Source organism: Pelobates fuscus, chromosome 5, assembly GCF_036172605.1.
Source record: "Pelobates fuscus isolate aPelFus1 chromosome 5, aPelFus1.pri, whole genome shotgun sequence".
NCBI lineage: Eukaryota > Metazoa > Chordata > Amphibia > Anura > Pelobatidae > Pelobates > Pelobates fuscus.
This window is the reverse complement of record NC_086321.1, coordinates 283550458-283567807: the sequence shown is the minus strand read 5'-3', so window position 1 is coordinate 283567807 and position 17350 is coordinate 283550458. Positions and strand designations below refer to the sequence as shown.

The 17350-nt window shown below is 36.2% G+C and overlaps 1 long non-coding RNA gene across 2 annotated transcripts in view; it reads right to left on the bottom strand.

Moving 5' to 3' along the window:
• Positions 1 to 16939, bottom strand: part of LOC134611473 (uncharacterized) — a 78590-nt gene extending 61651 nt beyond the window's left edge. Inside the window, exons 1-3 of one of the 2 annotated variants that reach the window (XR_010090898.1) lie at positions 15641 to 16939; positions 14887 to 15006; positions 12031 to 12093 (exon numbers count right to left, since the gene is read on the bottom strand). This is a non-coding gene — a long non-coding RNA (uncharacterized LOC134611473). Of the gene's footprint in view, positions 1 to 12030; positions 12094 to 14886 lie in introns of both variants that reach the window. The other variant, XR_010090897.1, reaches the window with a different exon arrangement.
• Positions 16940 to 17350: the final 411 nt, after the last annotated feature.

Here is a 17350-nt window from a genome sequence, read left to right as displayed (position 1 = left end):
TAGTAAACATGCATAAAATAAGGAGTTAGAACACCTGGAAGTCCCATGAATGTATGTAGTAATATGTCACCTATACCTTAAAATATAGACTCAAATGTTAAAACTGCTAAATGTACATGTGCGTGGAAAAGCTGATAACCCCTGTGCACAATGATTACCAATGCCACCTAACATTCAATAACAAAGTGGGCATGGCTTGAATACATTATTTGTAGAATTGTGGGAAGGCTAATATTAAGCCACCTGTATTTGTTGTCCTTACTGCATCCCTTAAAAAAGTGGTGTTCTGGGTAACAATCTTGTGTCTGAATAAGAAATCTAGCCATGATTGATTACTGTGTTCCATCCGTAATAGTGTGACATACAATAAATGCAAAATACATAGAGCATCCAAAGGCCTTTAAATATGTTTAAAAATGTTACATATAATGTAACTGTAAAGAAGACAAAAATTACAGGTAATATAAGTGAAATGCAAAAACAGAGCCAAGTAAGGATTCTTTCTTTTCAGTTCGAAGCCAAATGTTAATAACTAGAATAACTAACTAGAATTTTTAAAATAATAAACTAAACATCTATTTTTTTAAATTATTTCTTTATCTGATCATTATTTTGCAGTCAAATGTTTATGTTATATGCTTATATCAGATTTTAAATGTTAGTGTCAGATATGTGTAATCTTTTAGTAGGTGTTCAATACATCGATTGCTGTTATATAATATAAACAATATATTTTACTTGATAATTTACTGCAACCCAAAATATAAATTTGAAAAAAATTAGATTTATGAAGTGCGGCTTGCTAGAAAGTATGAGCTGAGGAAATAATGACAGAATTGTATTTATTGTGGTCATGAAATGTGAAAATAATGAATTGTGCTGAAGGCCAAAGTGTATAAGTATAGGCCTGTATGTGACCCTAACGTATTCTTCAAATGGACAATAGAGAAGAGACTTATGTTATTTTTTACTGAAAGGAGTGGAGATTCTCTTCATGTGCTCAAAGGGCATGGCTAAACATAAACAATAGCTTCTGAATGTATTGTTTCAATAGGATGTATCTGTGTCAGCCAGCAGCTCCGTGGAGCGTCTATGAACTTAAATAAGGAATTTGCTGAGCCTTAGAGTCACACACAGACAAGTTTAACCCCTTAAGGACCGAACTTCTGGAATAAAAGGGAATCATGACATGTCACACATGTCATGTGTGCTTAAGGGGTTAAGAAGGAACTTTCCATGTGAAAAGGCAGCAAGTCTTAGACAAAAGCACAATAAAAAAAAAAAAACAGGATAAGGGTCTGGGCCTACAAACTCAAAAATTCCCAATTTATAGCATAAACAAAAATAAAATGTTTAAAAAAAAACAAAAAACAAGAGGAGGAAAAAAACAAGACTTCTGACAAACAAAGGAAGAAATAAGATGAATGGATTGTGCTTATTTAGAATTATGTGTTTGTAGGAGAAGTCACTAAAAACAACAATGTTATAGTCACAACCTTATTAAAAAATTATGATGTTTAATAGAAACAAACTTTAAAATTAAAATGAATTGAGTTTTTGAGTTTTGTCCAAGTGTAAAAAAAAAAGAAAAAAGTAAAAGGTGTAAGAATGCGCACACAAAGAACATGAGATGGAAAAATTCCCTGTGACTGGATGCCACCCACTGGTCCCAGTGTGAAAAAAGCAAGGGATCTAATGATATATATGGTCAAGTACCCAACCAAAAGGAAAAGAGGGGGGCTTGGAGGGAAGAGAAACACACAGTGATTCTGATACCATGGGAATGTATTGTTGCTGATGTTGGATTTGCAGAGTGTACCAGTAGTAGACAGGTTGGTGGAACCCACCAATGGGTGAGGACCATTTGTCCATTAGATCTATAATCTCCTGCAGGCTCTGAATGAGTGATTGCAAGCAGATAAGCAGTGGAAGTTAGGTTTCATGCAGTAGGTATCTTTGCTGTTAGAGAATTTATTTTATAATGTTGGGTTGTAGATGATGAATAGGCAGAGCTGATGATGAAAGCTTTAAGTTACAGAATTTACAGAACTTGTAATATTTGTGTAAATGTTACACCGTTTGCCTATTTTTGTAGCACACCATGGCAGCCATTTTTTTATTTTCTTCTCTGTATTTTCTAGTAAGTGACTTAATTTTCAATTCTACCTGCTGATTGGCTGAAACAGTTTTGGTTTCGAATTTTCGAATGGGTCAGTAACCAAACCAGGTAAATCCTATGCGTTTACCAATGTTATGTGAATTTGTCCAAGTGTACAAATTTAAATGAAAGCCATTTATTTTAATGGCATTACTTTCCATTTATAATAAAACACAGAGGTTTGTCCGTTGGGACAGCACCTCCTAGTTTTTATTGCAATACAAAAATGTATTTATTGCCGTGGGAAAGATTAATAATAAATGTGGATTAGTTCTGCAGTGTCCTTCCCCCTTATTGACGGTTGGAGATCCTACTGAAAGGCTGAACACCTAATCATGTCATTTTCTGGCTAGAGACCCCGTGGAAATGCTTACTCTAGTTTAATAGAATTTCTGATGTCTCCTATTGGGTTCAAAGTGGTTGTTGTTTCCCTAATATTTACAGTATATCTATAGATTTATAGTGTTAAACATATCTCATTATAATCTGGGGTTGAGTGGGCAGAGCCCAATACATTGGGGGGCAGAGTCTAATTCATGGTGTAGATTTTAGAGCTCTTTATACTTAATCAGCGTCACTGAAAGCCTGATGTCATATTAGTGCTTTCCATGTCTCCAAAAAGTAATCAACTCCTTTTTAGAGGTAAACTCTATAAATCACCCAAAACAGCTTTTATAGATAGTGAGAACTTTACATGTCATGCCCTAAACCTTGGTCGAGGTAACAGAACATTTACATGTTAAAGTGTCAGAAACCAGCTAAACAGTATGCAATGGAGCTGGGCTCAGATCTCTGTATTTTACTTTATTGCTGTCATTGAATGAGCAGTGAAGTGTGGCTTTAAATAGTAAAACATAATAAAATTAGTTTCTGATTTATCTTTGTTTCACGGTTGTTTTCAAAGTATAATCTAGCACAGGCATAGACATCCTTCGGCACTGCAGATGTTTTGGACTACACCTCCCATGATGCTTTGCCGGCTTTATGTGTGTAGGAACATTATGGGGGATGTAGTTCAAAACAGCTGGAGTGCCGAAGGTTGCCTATCCCTGATCTAGCATATTGGGGAATTGAGAACTTGTTCATGTTAAGGAAGATCTTAAATAATGCTGTTAACCAGTTACCTGTACCCCCATCTAATTTCTCAGAACCAATGAAAATTGAGAGGGGAGCAGGTGGTAAGTGTTTTTTCAGACATATAACAAAGGGTACAGAACAAAGCAATGTGAACCAAAATCTGAGAGATGGAGCTGGTCTAACCTTTCATGGACTGAAGACAGTCAATGTCATCATAGCAATATTTTGTAAAGCGTTACTACAGCCTCCATGACCACTCCTGCTTTTTTGAAGTGCTGCATTTCTGCGTGAGCACTGGCGACAGACATAATCGGCTTCTACCCTTGCAGGCTTTGCGCTTGCAAGCAGAAACCTAGACCTCCCCTCCCTCCCTTGGTGCTCTCCTTCTCCACCTCCCTACATTGAAAGTTAATCTTTTTTTTATTCATCTTTTATTTGATTTTAAAAACCCCTCCCTTGCCCACTCCCTTCTCTCTCCCTCACCTCCGTGGCTCAGAGCGTGTACATGCGCTTTAAGCCTGGAGATCGGTCCAATGAAATCAGATTGGACCACTGAGAGCAAAGGAGTGATTATCCCATCGCTGGATTATCAGTAAATTTGATGGGGTTTTTTTTTTACAGGCTTTTTACTTATAGAAAGGTGGGCGGACTCACTACTAGTGCCCAATAGGGCATTACAAAATAAGATAAACTTAATAAAAAAGGGTTGAAGTAACTCTTTAAGAATTGTATTCCAAAATAGAATGTTCAATAATTTTTTTACCAACAGCAGGGTCATACAGAATAATCCTGCATTAATTCTCCTATTCATCTACAAGCACAATGCACAACATGAGGTTTGTACAAATAGTGTTTCCTAATCCTTCAATTCTTCCCTAACCACTTAAGGACCAATGACATGTTTTTACCATTCACATATGATCATTATAGATCTTAATATGGCATAGAACATCCTTTTTATTTAGCAGCTCTATAAAACCCTACTGTTATTTTATTTGACTGGACATTCTATTATGGGATTGGGATAGGATACTCAAAAAAGACATGACTATGATGACTGACTGTCTACAGTGAATAGGAGGTTAAACGTATTCCATCTTGCAGATTCTCATATTTTTATTTACCCCCCTTGATGATCTTACTATCACATACCTCAATGGCTGTTGCTACATATAAACAAGGCATAATTTGAAGACGTGTTAAAAAATAAAGTTCAATATATGAAAAAGTGCATATGAACTAACATTTTATATTACGAACACAAACATTTATCAGTCATGATGTAGCTTTTAGGATAATTTGTTTTAATGTTTAACCAAGATGAGAAAAAACTGAATGTTTTTTTAAAGGATTTAGTTTTCTTCTATAGATAATGAATAATTTTAAAAACAATTAAATTTCAACACGAAGATGCGTTGTTTTGAATAATTTAATTTTCATTTTTGTGAGAGTATGCATATGTTTTCACATGTATCCTAAAAAGGCTATTAATATCCTCCCCGATGATAATGTATATTTTTGCCTATAGAAAACGGTATGGTTTAATGCTGTATAAGGTGCTTCAGTTTTTTTTTTTTTATGAAAGGCTGCCCCCTCCCAGATTTAATTTGGTTCCTATGCCATTGTATATGAAATCAGAATAAAAAAAAAAAAATGTAACCGTAATATTTCAAGACAACCATGTTTATGATGCCAATGAGTGCATTCCTTTTGATTTATATTTTGTCTACATGTTCTAAGCTCTGTAATAAATATTCTTTATTTTAAACACATATTCTGTAGCGCTGTATAGTGGGAGAACAAATTTTACAAGCAATTGAGAAGACAGTGGGAAGACAGGTTTTGTGTAACGGAACAGGAAGTGACGAGGTAAAGGTAAAAGTGCATTGTATTCAGAAGAATCACGTGGATTTTGAATTTTTTTAACGCAAATAGGAACTCAGAAAAAAAACTGAAATGTTTGAGCAAGGGTATTTCATTAAAACAAATATATGGTAGGTAAGAGCTGGTTCTTGAGTATAAGTAGACACAGAGATTACAATTGAGTAGTGATCATTTCCCTATATACAGATAAGCCTTTTATTAATATGTATATTATCACACATATTGAGCCAGCTTCTCACTTACTATGTCACAGTTTATGTCTAAGAACATTTTAAGAGTTGCAGAGGGCACCATCCACTCTCAGCGTGTGCTCTTTCCCTCTGAGTAACAGGACTCAAAACATGGAGAAAAAGAATGGACATTAATACACTGTGTCTCTTCATTTTCTATGCACCCTATTATTGCTGATTACATGGACACATAGCGTGAGCAATGGATAAATATATAATATTACATAGACAACCAGCATGAACAAGTTGTTAATGGCTAGATTGCTGCCATGGCTACTAGACTTTACTGCCTATAGAAAATGTCTGCACTTAAAATATAGTAATATTGTAATTTTGGCTGATACGACTGACAACATCAAAATTGTGGTGGATGCTAATTTGGGGGTAAGAGGTGATCATACGTCTTGTTCAAAAAACTAAAAAATTAGCAATTGTGTCAGTTGAGCAGGGTCCTCAATTACCTCTTGTTTCTTGTTAACACTTATAGTTTGTTTCTTTGTTGTTTTCTGTTAAAGCCTCACCTTAAAATTGTGAAACGCTACTGCTTGTGTTGGCACTATCTGAATGCCAATAATATTAACAATGAAAATTATGCAGTATTTGTATTCCTGATAAAGATTAACGTAGTTATTTCGATAGATACATAGATAGATAGATAGATAGATAGATAGATAGATACGTGTTTCATTTCTTGATACATCTGACCTGGTTATGTGATGCCAGAATTCTCCAAGGTTTTTTTTTAAAAAAAAATGTAAATTAGCCAAACAATAGGTCTAAATGATTTGCATGCCGTATGCCAAACCGAGAACCAGGTGTGTTGGTAATCCTTTAGGAATGGGTTTAGAAGACCATATTCTAGAATAACTGGACATTAGTCCTTGGGCAACATCGGGGACAATCATGTTATAAATGCTAATCAGCAGAAAATAACACACATTGGCCATAACTCTTACACACAACTCTGCTTTCCTTTTCATTCTCCTGATTGATGTATCCTAATCAACATCACATTACCCAGTTTCATTACAGACATTGTGTGGGATGTTCTGGCTCAGAGTTCACAACAGAGAGGCATCAATGCATAGTCAGCAAGGAATGGATGACATAGACAGTGGTAAAAGCAAACAGCAATACAATCTATTGTATGAAAGTCATTTTATTCAGTTGGCTGTGTACTATTGAGGCTCTGTGTGCTTTTGCATAGTTCTGAATGCCACTTCATTGGTGATGGAGATTCTGATGTTTAGAATTACTAGCAAAGGATGTTGCTGTTTGCTTTCACGCAGATTAAAAAGGGAAACAGAATATTTGCTTTAGGACTGCACACAGCACTGGGACAAAAAAAAAAAAAAAGTTTGTGAGGATTCCAGAATGGATAGATACAGTACTGTGCTCTTTCCATGGTCCTGATCTATGAATCAAGCAAAAATTTAGAGCCATTCCCAAATATTGTATATAACTGAGCTTGTTCCATTTGTGCATGTTATATGCACCCATGCAAATTCTGCTATCAACGTTCTTAACTTAACCGTGCCTGCTGCAAATATGCAAATGGGAATCACCCACATATGCCTACTGTAAATGCTTACATCCCATTGTCATTTCACACCTGACTGTAGCCATAATGAAAATCTTAAGCTGCAGATGTTAAAATAACAACGAAAATATCATTCTCTACATCTAGGGATGTAAATGTGCATGCATTTCTAGTAAATAAAATCCACCCTTGTTGTAGCAATTGTTTGTTTTGGGAGGGTGAGTTTTTAAAAGCATGGGTCCATCTCCTGTAGCTTAAAAATATTTTGGTTTTTATATTTCATGCAATCTAATCTACTCATTTGCCCACAATACGATGATCTAATTAATGTTATAGCCTTATTATATGGTTTGATATACAGCTTTTTTTTTCGCGAGCCATGTGACCTGTGGCAGTCTTAGTCCAATATATATATAATATAAAACATCACAGCAAAGTAAATACAATATTACTGTGTGTTGTATATGGACTACAGAACTCCAAATTAGAATTCAGCCTAAAAATCAATCAATCAATTAATTAATCAGTACAAAAACTCAAATCTGTGATTTTGTTTCCAAGTATCATCTTAATAAAAAATTGCTATGTACAACTGAGGGCTAAATTTTAGCAGCCATGATGATTCTGAACTATATAATGTTGCTCAACCAGTCTCATAACATTTCCCATGATGCCCTGTCAGTCTTAAGGCATTTGTCATAATATTACTCAGTGGTTACTACTTTGGGCACATGCCTATATTATTTGAGAAATCTGACTACGACCAGAAATACACAACTCCTTTACAGATTAATGAGAGAGAAAAAAAACGCCCATTTTCACTGCACGCGAGCCAGAAAATAAGGAGCAGTACAGATGTGGCTAATATTTTACAATATTATTTAGTATGGCAGTAGGGGATGACACAGAAATGTCAGAACATTGTTTAAAGTGCATTCATGCTTTATTAATAACATCAGGCCTCTTACTCTATGCTCACTAGTATCATACATTCCAAATATTTTTTTTATGCTTTTTCACAGTAGCCGAAATGGCCACTCACAAAATGGCTTGCAGCATTAGATTTTCAGCATCACAAAGTGCCCCTCAGTAGAGATTATAAAGGCTAACGTTACAAAGGGATGAGGGAAATGAGGACCAATCTGATTTCAAAAGAAATCAGCTCAAACCTTTTTCCTGGATTTGGTAGGAACATATAGAAATGTGAGAAAATGAATAGTACTATAACGATGTCTGAATATTATATATTGGCAATATTGTGCACGTGTGTTTCAGCTCACCCCATCCTAAATAAAATCTTCCATCTACACTAATTGTAATCTCCATTTAATTAACATTTTAAAAATAGTGTTATGTTTAGGAGGATAGGGAAGCCATTTTTAATTGGGGTCACTAACGTTAATGAAACTGAGCATCACCCTGGCATACTAGGGGGTCAGCACAAGCAGGACTAAATAGCTTTGGATTCCTACTGGCACTCTGTAAATGGTAGTTGTAGTGTCACTTGGTTTTGGTAACCCTAGTATTCTATCTACAGGGGTACATTATTAGTCCAGGAGATTGGGGTACCCATTAATCATATTTTTTTGTCTTTGTCTTTTTTTATAACCTTTTTAAAATGTAATAAAAAACAAACAAACAAAAAAAAGATTACCTGCGCACTATCCCAAATCCCTGTGCATATTTAAGTAATTGAAGGTTTTTGGTATCCCGCCAATGGCCATTTAAGTGTAAGCTCACCTGCCATGTCAAAGCAAACCTCTTAGGAGAGACTCACACTGAAAATGTACTATTATAAAATGTATTTATTGTTTGTGCCTTTTGACTGGACAGCTATGGACAATATACACCTGAAGCCTCAATAATTAGAATTACAATGCTTGTGAATTGTATTTGCACATTATTGTCTCTGTAGCCAAATAAATCTATAAATTTAAATAAATACGAAATCTGAATTAATTTAAATCTTCTTTTTTTTTCTGACAATATAAACGTCACAAAGTTACAAATATTAGACTACAACATTAATAAATAACGTTTATAAAATATATACCTTAGGCCTGGATCCAATATAATTTATTATTTTTCCTCAACATCCTTTGACATAATGGCAATTCTACACATTACATACACATGGTACATCTGCGTCTTTGCTCGAAGGAAGCTGCGAGTTTTAACCTTTTAAGAAACTGTAACAATATATGCCATTACCACAATCTGATCTGTGCGGACCCTATGCCTGCATGGTATGTCCTACTTGTTTACCATCATCAGCTCTGTAGAGCCGGGCTAAAGCTAAATGGCTAGGACATGCCATGTCAGTGTGTGGTCTCTAGGGGCCAGATTGTCATGGCGACATGGGCCATCACTGGTCCATAATGGGTTAATCCAGCTTTTGCTTTTTTGCAACACTCAGATCACATTAAAGTGATTTCTCCCGCACAATGTCCCTATGCAGTACCTTGGGCAAATCTTTGATGCCTATACAAATAATGCCTTCATATTTAATATTGGAGAAATTTCCCAGGTATAGTGTAGCCTTACTTATGTTTTGCATGATGTTTCACACCATATGTATGAAGAACAATTCAGAGGCACTATGCTGAAAGTGGAGCAGTCACCATGGAAACCAATGGAATGTTCCTGCTCACTGCTCCACTTTAAGATCTTTATACATCATCCACATAAAGTGCTATCAACATATACGTTTTTTGCACATGCAGTACATTTTATTAAAGATGGTTTAAGTAAATATATTTAAAGACTAGAGTACACAGAATTCTGAGACCATAGAAATACCTTCAGATAGGTTTGTGTCCAATTCAAAAGTGATACTTAAACAATCTGACCTTTGTTTATAGAAAAGGATTCTCTGTTATATTATATCATATTACTGAACTACATCTATAGACTGAGGCAAAACAATAATATAGGCAAATAATATGGTTAAATATCCAATTATCAACTCTGATCATAGAATTTAGCATAAAATTGTATTTTGAAATTCTTAATTTTTGCACAACAATCTACCAAGCATCTATTACCTATTATCTAAAGATTTGTAATAAGATGATGGAACTATTAATTTTGTATATTTGTTGATTTCTTTTTAGACCAATGAGAAAAATAAATGTATTCTTAATCACAATTGAAATTCGCTACCTTACGTTATAAGCCTTACAATTAACACGACTCAGTTTCTTAGTTTCTAGTCTGCATATTGCGATAGCCTTGTTTAACACACACACCACATTGTGAAGGCAGCGTAATAAAAAAATCTGCATATGCATATTTACCTGACAGATTTTTCACGGAAATGCAAATAAGCAAAAAAAAAAAAATCTGCTATGTAAACTGCGCCTTTATATAATATATGAGACATTGGAGTTCTATGAAGACTGTATACACTCTTTCTAATGTGAATTGAGTGAACGTATCAGTAAGGGTAACCATATGGAAATGACAAATATTTTACTATATTTGAGGAAATGTATATCATGGCGAATTTTCTGCAAAATTTAATTTACTAAATTATCTCCACTGTGTATTTCTGTGTCTCTTGTGATCTGTCATCCTATGTATGTATGTCGTAATAATTATTATAAGTAATAATAATATCAGCGCCTATTTGGCTATCCAAATCTGTAATTGACTATATTAGCTGAAAAGCAAGGCCCTAATAGAACCTACATCCATGTAAAACTGCAGAGTATGTTTGAACTTAAGTAAAAGATGCTAATATTATGTTGAAGCTTATATAAATGATATATACAAACACACATTATGTTAGAGGTTCTATAAAACACCCACATATGCCTGAAGAAAGAAAAATACCTGACTGTTATCTAAGTAAATCTAATGACATAAAAATGGACCACTGTCATCTCTGTGCACTGTAAAATTAAAAACGCAATGTTCAGGTGTGACGACAAAAACAAACATTCCAAATAAAAACACTGTGTTGTATGTGTGCACACGGTCACACACAGACACATAAGAATTGTAGAATAGTGCAAATTAGGAAAAATGGACAAAATACATTGTGATTAGTGTACTATTAAGAACCATCAGTTCTTCCTTTTTTCATCTTTTAGCCTTATAAATAAAGGGTGCTTGTTTTTTTTCTGTGACAGAGCTTAGGTTAATAGACAATTAAGGAAACACAGTCCTATCTCTGAGAATTGAATTACAATATTTATTAAAGATGAGCTTTGGTTTTCTACACCCCAACCTGCACCCTTGCGTAAGGACACCGGTCCCACCCTATGAATTGTGTCAAAATTTACATACATATTCAGACACATTTTCTCGAAAAAGACATGTGAGAAAGAAAGAACCTATTGGTTCAGCACCATGACACAATGACACATCCTATTCCTAAATCTGCATGGCCACTTTTGCATCCTTCATTTCTACAGCAATATCCTGACTTTATATAATCTCCACTGACAGTCATAGCGTGCCATGTAAAGGCTGGCATTTCATAATAGGACACCCACCATTATGTTCAATGCTACAGGCACAGCATGGCATGACGTCACATAGACAGGCCCTCCTAGCAGGCCTCCAGTGTCCTCTTCAGTGAAAGTCTATTCTCCTAGATCTGCTAAGCAGGTTGACTACAAGTGATACAGACTATACTATAGTAGGCATACTACTATACAATGCATATATATTATACATACATACTAAACCATACTATACATAAATATTATACATACTATATTATATTAAAATGTATTATACAAACACTATTAAAATATAATATACTACAATATGCACACTATACATACATATTATACATTCAAACATACATATTCTTCCACCTACACATAAATGCTATATATCCAGGTATACTATACATACATTTATACTACACATACATACTATACATACACATATCCTTTAACAGGCAGAGAAAAAAAATGCACATATAAAACAAATAAATGGGGCAAGGAAGACCTATGTTTAAATAGCTGTGCACTGTGTTAGTGGTTTTGTATCTTCGAAAATATTTGTGATATATGTGTGTTTGTATGTATGTGTGTGTGTGTGTGTGTGTGTGTGTGTGTATACATATACATATATCTTACAGTACATTGATACATTGACAGACTTGAAAAATAAACGATAAAACCGACTTACCTGTGCCTGTTGTCACTGGCACCTCGTGCACACGATATTCTGTTTATGTGGTGATGTACCTGTGTAAAAGGAGAAGACAGTATTGAAGGTCCGGCTTCCATGTGGGTGTGTGAGGAGCAGAGTGTACACTCCATCTCACATCGATAGACACACTCAGCAAATGATATCCTGAGCTGTGTGCAGGGCGAAGTGATAACATTCCACCGTGCCTCTATATAACGCAAGGGTTAACCTAGCCCTGTCAATCATTGCTCTTCCATTCTACGTACAGGAATCAGATACAAAATATAGGATCCGAAATTCTCTTCTTCTCGTCGAATAATTCAGACAAGTGGGCTCACTGTGGCGAAATGTTCCTATGTCAGTTAATAAGATAACTGTTTATAATTAGTATCACTTTCTCCCTGTGCATGGTCCATAGTTAAACCCTTTCACGTTCACAAACAGGCCTTTCTCCTTTCACACAAGCACAATGACCTCAATCCTTCCCTGAGAACAAACCACTGTTACACTAATCTAAACACAACACACACACACACACACACACACCACCCACAATATCCCAAGGACAACAAAGCACGTGGCAGGCTCATTCTGGCAGATTGCTCGCATTATAGAGGGTCGTTGAAGGGTTAATTAGGCCTCCTGTTTTTTACTGCTAAATCCTGGCTGTTTTATGCAACAACAACAAAAAATGGACATTAAACAAGCTATAACGTAAGGTGTAAGTAATAAACGCACGAACGATAACAAGCACAATATTACCAGCATCCCAGTGTTCAATGTATTCTGAATGTATTTTATTTTAAACAGCTGTGGTTATGTTGGATTAGGGCCCAACCCACAAAATAAAATAATACATTTATATATACACATAAACAGACATGCATGCAAACACTATTCACTAAATAGCTAAACATGGAATTGGAAAGAGAATTTTCGACATTTAGGATAACAAAAGTAAAATTGGTAATACAGCTAAATAGGGTCATCTAAAAAAATTCAACAATTTGGAATTGCTTCATAAAATTCGGTTCACAAAATAACATTGTTTTACGTTTGTTAAAAACAAACAAAGCAGAATTTAGGTACACACTGATAAACATGAATTGTTTATCCCACAGTCTGACGTTAATATATAGGTCTTTAAATATATTAAAATGGTACATGAACCCATTTACTAAATATAGCATTACCAATATTCTGGTAACTGTTCTAAATGGGAATATACCCTTGCATAATCTCAATATATATACAAGTGCACTATTTAGCTATCTATCTATTTTATCAATTTTAATGATGTGGGGAAAAAAAAAAAAATAGAGTAAAAAATATATAATTAAAATATATCTTAGTAATATATAGCGGAAAATAAACCCAGAACGGCAAAATATATTATACTGAAAGAAATGCAAATTCTCTCCGTGTAGACAATGTCCAATGTGTAATCTAAAAGCTAATGTATACTTACTGCAGATCCCAAACTAATAATATGAGCATGCTGCTCTGCAGAACTCAAGGTTAGAAAAGAGGGTTAGTTAAAAAAAAAAAAGTTAAGCCTAATAAAATACATCCTTTGTGTGCCGGCTTCTGGAAAAGCCTGATTAATTAATTTCACACTGTAGACTAGAATTTTTTTTTTCCCACAGAAAAAAAACCCCAGCCAAAATAGAGAGGGAATTCAAAATCAAGTTCAGAGTTTGTCTAATTAGCATGACAATTATGTCTGAGGGGATAGAGGTCTCTTGAGGCAGAGGGTCTGCCATGAATTGGATGTGCTCTCTATGGACTCAGGGCATTTTCCCAGGGATTCACAACAATCCAGCAACTGTTTGTCTTAGGTGGCAACCGTTTGGTTATGAAGTTTGTCTTGTGATAGCAAGAAGAATAGATCATTAGTGCAGGGAGCAGACTAAAAAGACAGACAGGAGGTGGGCACACACAGCATGTTATACAGGCACTGAGTGTGTGTGTCTGTGTAATTATGTAGAAGAATAGCCCTATAGAACATTAATTATATAGTCTGGGCGTGTTTTATATATGTATGGATTAAATATGTATATATTATGTGTATATTTTAAAATATATTGTATATATATATATTATTGTATGTGCATATTGTATATATATATAAATATACACACATACATATAGTATGAATTATACACATACTATATCTTTTATATATATATATATATATATATATATATATATATATATATATATATATATATATATATATATATATATATATATATATATATATATATATATATATATATATATAATTGTGTGTGTCTATATATATCCTGATGAAAGTCCACAAGTTGGACTGAAACGTCGATTTATTTTAATGGAACCACAATAAAAGTTATATTTTAAAGAAATTCCCGTGTATATATACGCATATGAAAAAATATACACATAATATATATTTAATATTTATTTTGTGCATATTATTGTATGTGTGTTTGTGTGTGTGTGCACATTCTATATTTGTGCAGGAGGTGAGAGAACTTTGTGGTTAAATTAAAAAGTAACATTTGTTTCCAATATAGGTTGCTGCTGTTAGCATGGTATTGAATATTTTAAAATAAAAGAAATAGCTGATTTGTTGACATCTCTACAGAATTAAGCGATACATAAAGTAAATCGATTTAAAAAAAATTCTGGTTTAGTTTTAGAACTGGGAAAGGATATTCACAGGAAAATAATCAAGTCTCTTGTTTTGACGTCTTGGCTGTAGAATAGAAGCGAGGAAAGGGTACATTTGTATAGCCATATGCTTATTTCAGATCAGGTGGCACAGTAATATTATTAACGGAGTTAAAAGAAAAAAAATAATGACTTACTTGTTCTTGTCGAATTGTTGGCTTGGTATATCCTCCTTTGCTCCCATTATACGTCCTGCAGTGGAACTCCTGTAGATTATCTTCATATATAATGGTTGGATTTTCATTTTGGTCTAAATCCTTTGGAAAAAAACTTGAGTTGAGTAGACTTGTGTGATCCCCCAGCAATACATAGGATGAGATATATAGCATGAGTGTGTAAGGAAGGGAAAATGGGGGGGAGGGGGGTGATGGGAGGGTGGCTGAATTAGGAGGAATAGGACTGGTGAGGGGGAGGGAGAGAAGCCCTCACTTAACTTAGTTGTAATAATTTGATGTCTTATACTTATTTTCACACAGCTCTCAAAAGATGGTGTCTGGGATTCAATTGTGGTTCTCAGAACAGTCCAAGCTGTTGTAGACGTGTGCAGAAATCCTAAGAGAAATTCTCCATTCATTGTCCAGAGTGCATTGATATCTTTTGTGTAGGCACTGCATGATCTATTTTTCTTTTTATACACGCCTATTAGTTACCCCTATCTCAATGGCACAGGGATAACTTATGAGATCCCATTTAACTCCAAGACAGGGAGAGAAAAAAACCTTTCAAGCAGTCAGTAAAACCCATCAGAACATCCTTTAAACTTGGAAATATCTGGCAGGTGGCTGTATGTTTTGGATCCAGCCTCTCTAACCAGCCACTAACCATATTCTCCTTTAATATTATTTTTATTTTTTTTCTGAATTGGACAATTAAATAGGAAGCTGCACATACCTGGCAGGGTTTGGTTTGCAGTCGTGGCAATGGCTTAACCACGTAAAGAAAATCATCTAGATCCACAAAAAGTGATTTGAACAATTTTGGAAGCCGAATTTTGTTCAAGTTCAAATTTGTCTTCTGGATTGAGCAATGGACCATTATATAATGGACTATATAGAAGAGATAAGCGAAGAGAGAAGCTAAGACACACATGACTGCATTGCTGAGTCCTCGAGTTGGAAGATGTTGTGAAGATGTTCTGAGAAGGAAGCTGAAGATTCTCTTGAGAGAATGCTCGATGATCTTGGGATTGTGTAGCAGGATTCTGGGTTTCCTGGGTTATGTTGAGGTGTCGGCAGGATTTCTGGAAGCTGTGAGTTAAGGAGTTGCAGTAATATGCTGGCTGAGCGCTGGGAATCCAGGAGTACAGGCTATTTTGGGACTGTCAATGTTGACATAGAAGTGTTAGAGATGCTGAGAGTGCGCTGGGAGCTTGGGATGCAGTGATGCTGAGGATGTAGTTGGGTACCAGAGTAGAGAGAGTGAAGTGCATTGAGATGGGAACGGTTCAGGTATAAGAATGGAAGATGATGGCATTGGAGCCCCCTAGATAGAGGCTGGGAAATGAAAAGTAGCCCTGATACATTGTGACAGCAGTGTGGGAAGCTGTGAGTGGCAGTAGGGAGGGATGCTATGGATATAAGGAAAGCCATAGTGTGAGTGCTGGGAGCGCTCTAAGATTCAGGCAGTGGTTAGAAGATGTTTATCATGTCTTGGGATGTGGAGAGTAAAGAAACATGTTGGCACTGGAGGGAAGCTGGTGGCTGATTGGGATTCTGGTTCAGCACTGGATGTCAATAGTGAGATAGTGACATGCAGTGATTGTTGATAATTCTGCAGTGAGAATGGAGGAAGGTGCTGGTAGTGCGCGAGATGCCGTGAGAGTGTGCTGGCAGTGCGCGAGATGCAGTGAGAGTGTGGGAGGGTGCTGGCAGTGCGAAAGATGCAGTGAGAGAGTGGGAGGAGGGTGCTAGCAGTGCGCGAGATGCAGTGAGAGTGTGGGAGGGTGCTGGCAGTGCGCGAGATGCAGTGAGAGTGTGGGAGGGTGCCGGCAGTGCGCGAGATGCAGTGAGAGAGTGGGAGGGTGCTGGCAGTGCGAGAGATGCAGTGAGAGTGTGGGAGGGTGCTGGCAGTGCGCGAGATGCAGTGAGAGTGTGGGAGGGTGCTGGCAGTGCGCGAGATGCAGTGAAGGATGCTGGACTGACAGTGGTGTGGATAGTGTTGGAGCAGTATGCTGTCAGTGCCTGGGATGCAGTGAATGTCTTATTCACTGCATCCCAGGCACTGACAGCATACTGCGTCTTGCTGCCAGTGCCTGGGATGCTGCTGTCAGTGCAGTGAGATGCTGTAAGCCGCTGTCAGTGCAGCATAGCCGCTGGCAGTGCAGTGAGATGCTGTAAGCCGCTGGCAGTGCAGTGAGATGTTATCCACACAGGAGAATGGAGCCTGTTATTAACCATGCCATGCCCATCTCCCCCAACCCTGCCCATGCCATGTCTAGGTATCTTGTGAGGGGTCCTCACTCCTCTCCCAGCTCGCCCATCTCCCAGCACCCCCTGCACGATGGCCCCGGGCATCCCTGGGATCTGTACATCCATATTGGAAATGGAGAAGAACAGAAAGGAAAAAAAAATCCCCTTTTTTTGGTTTCTCCTACTTGCCTAC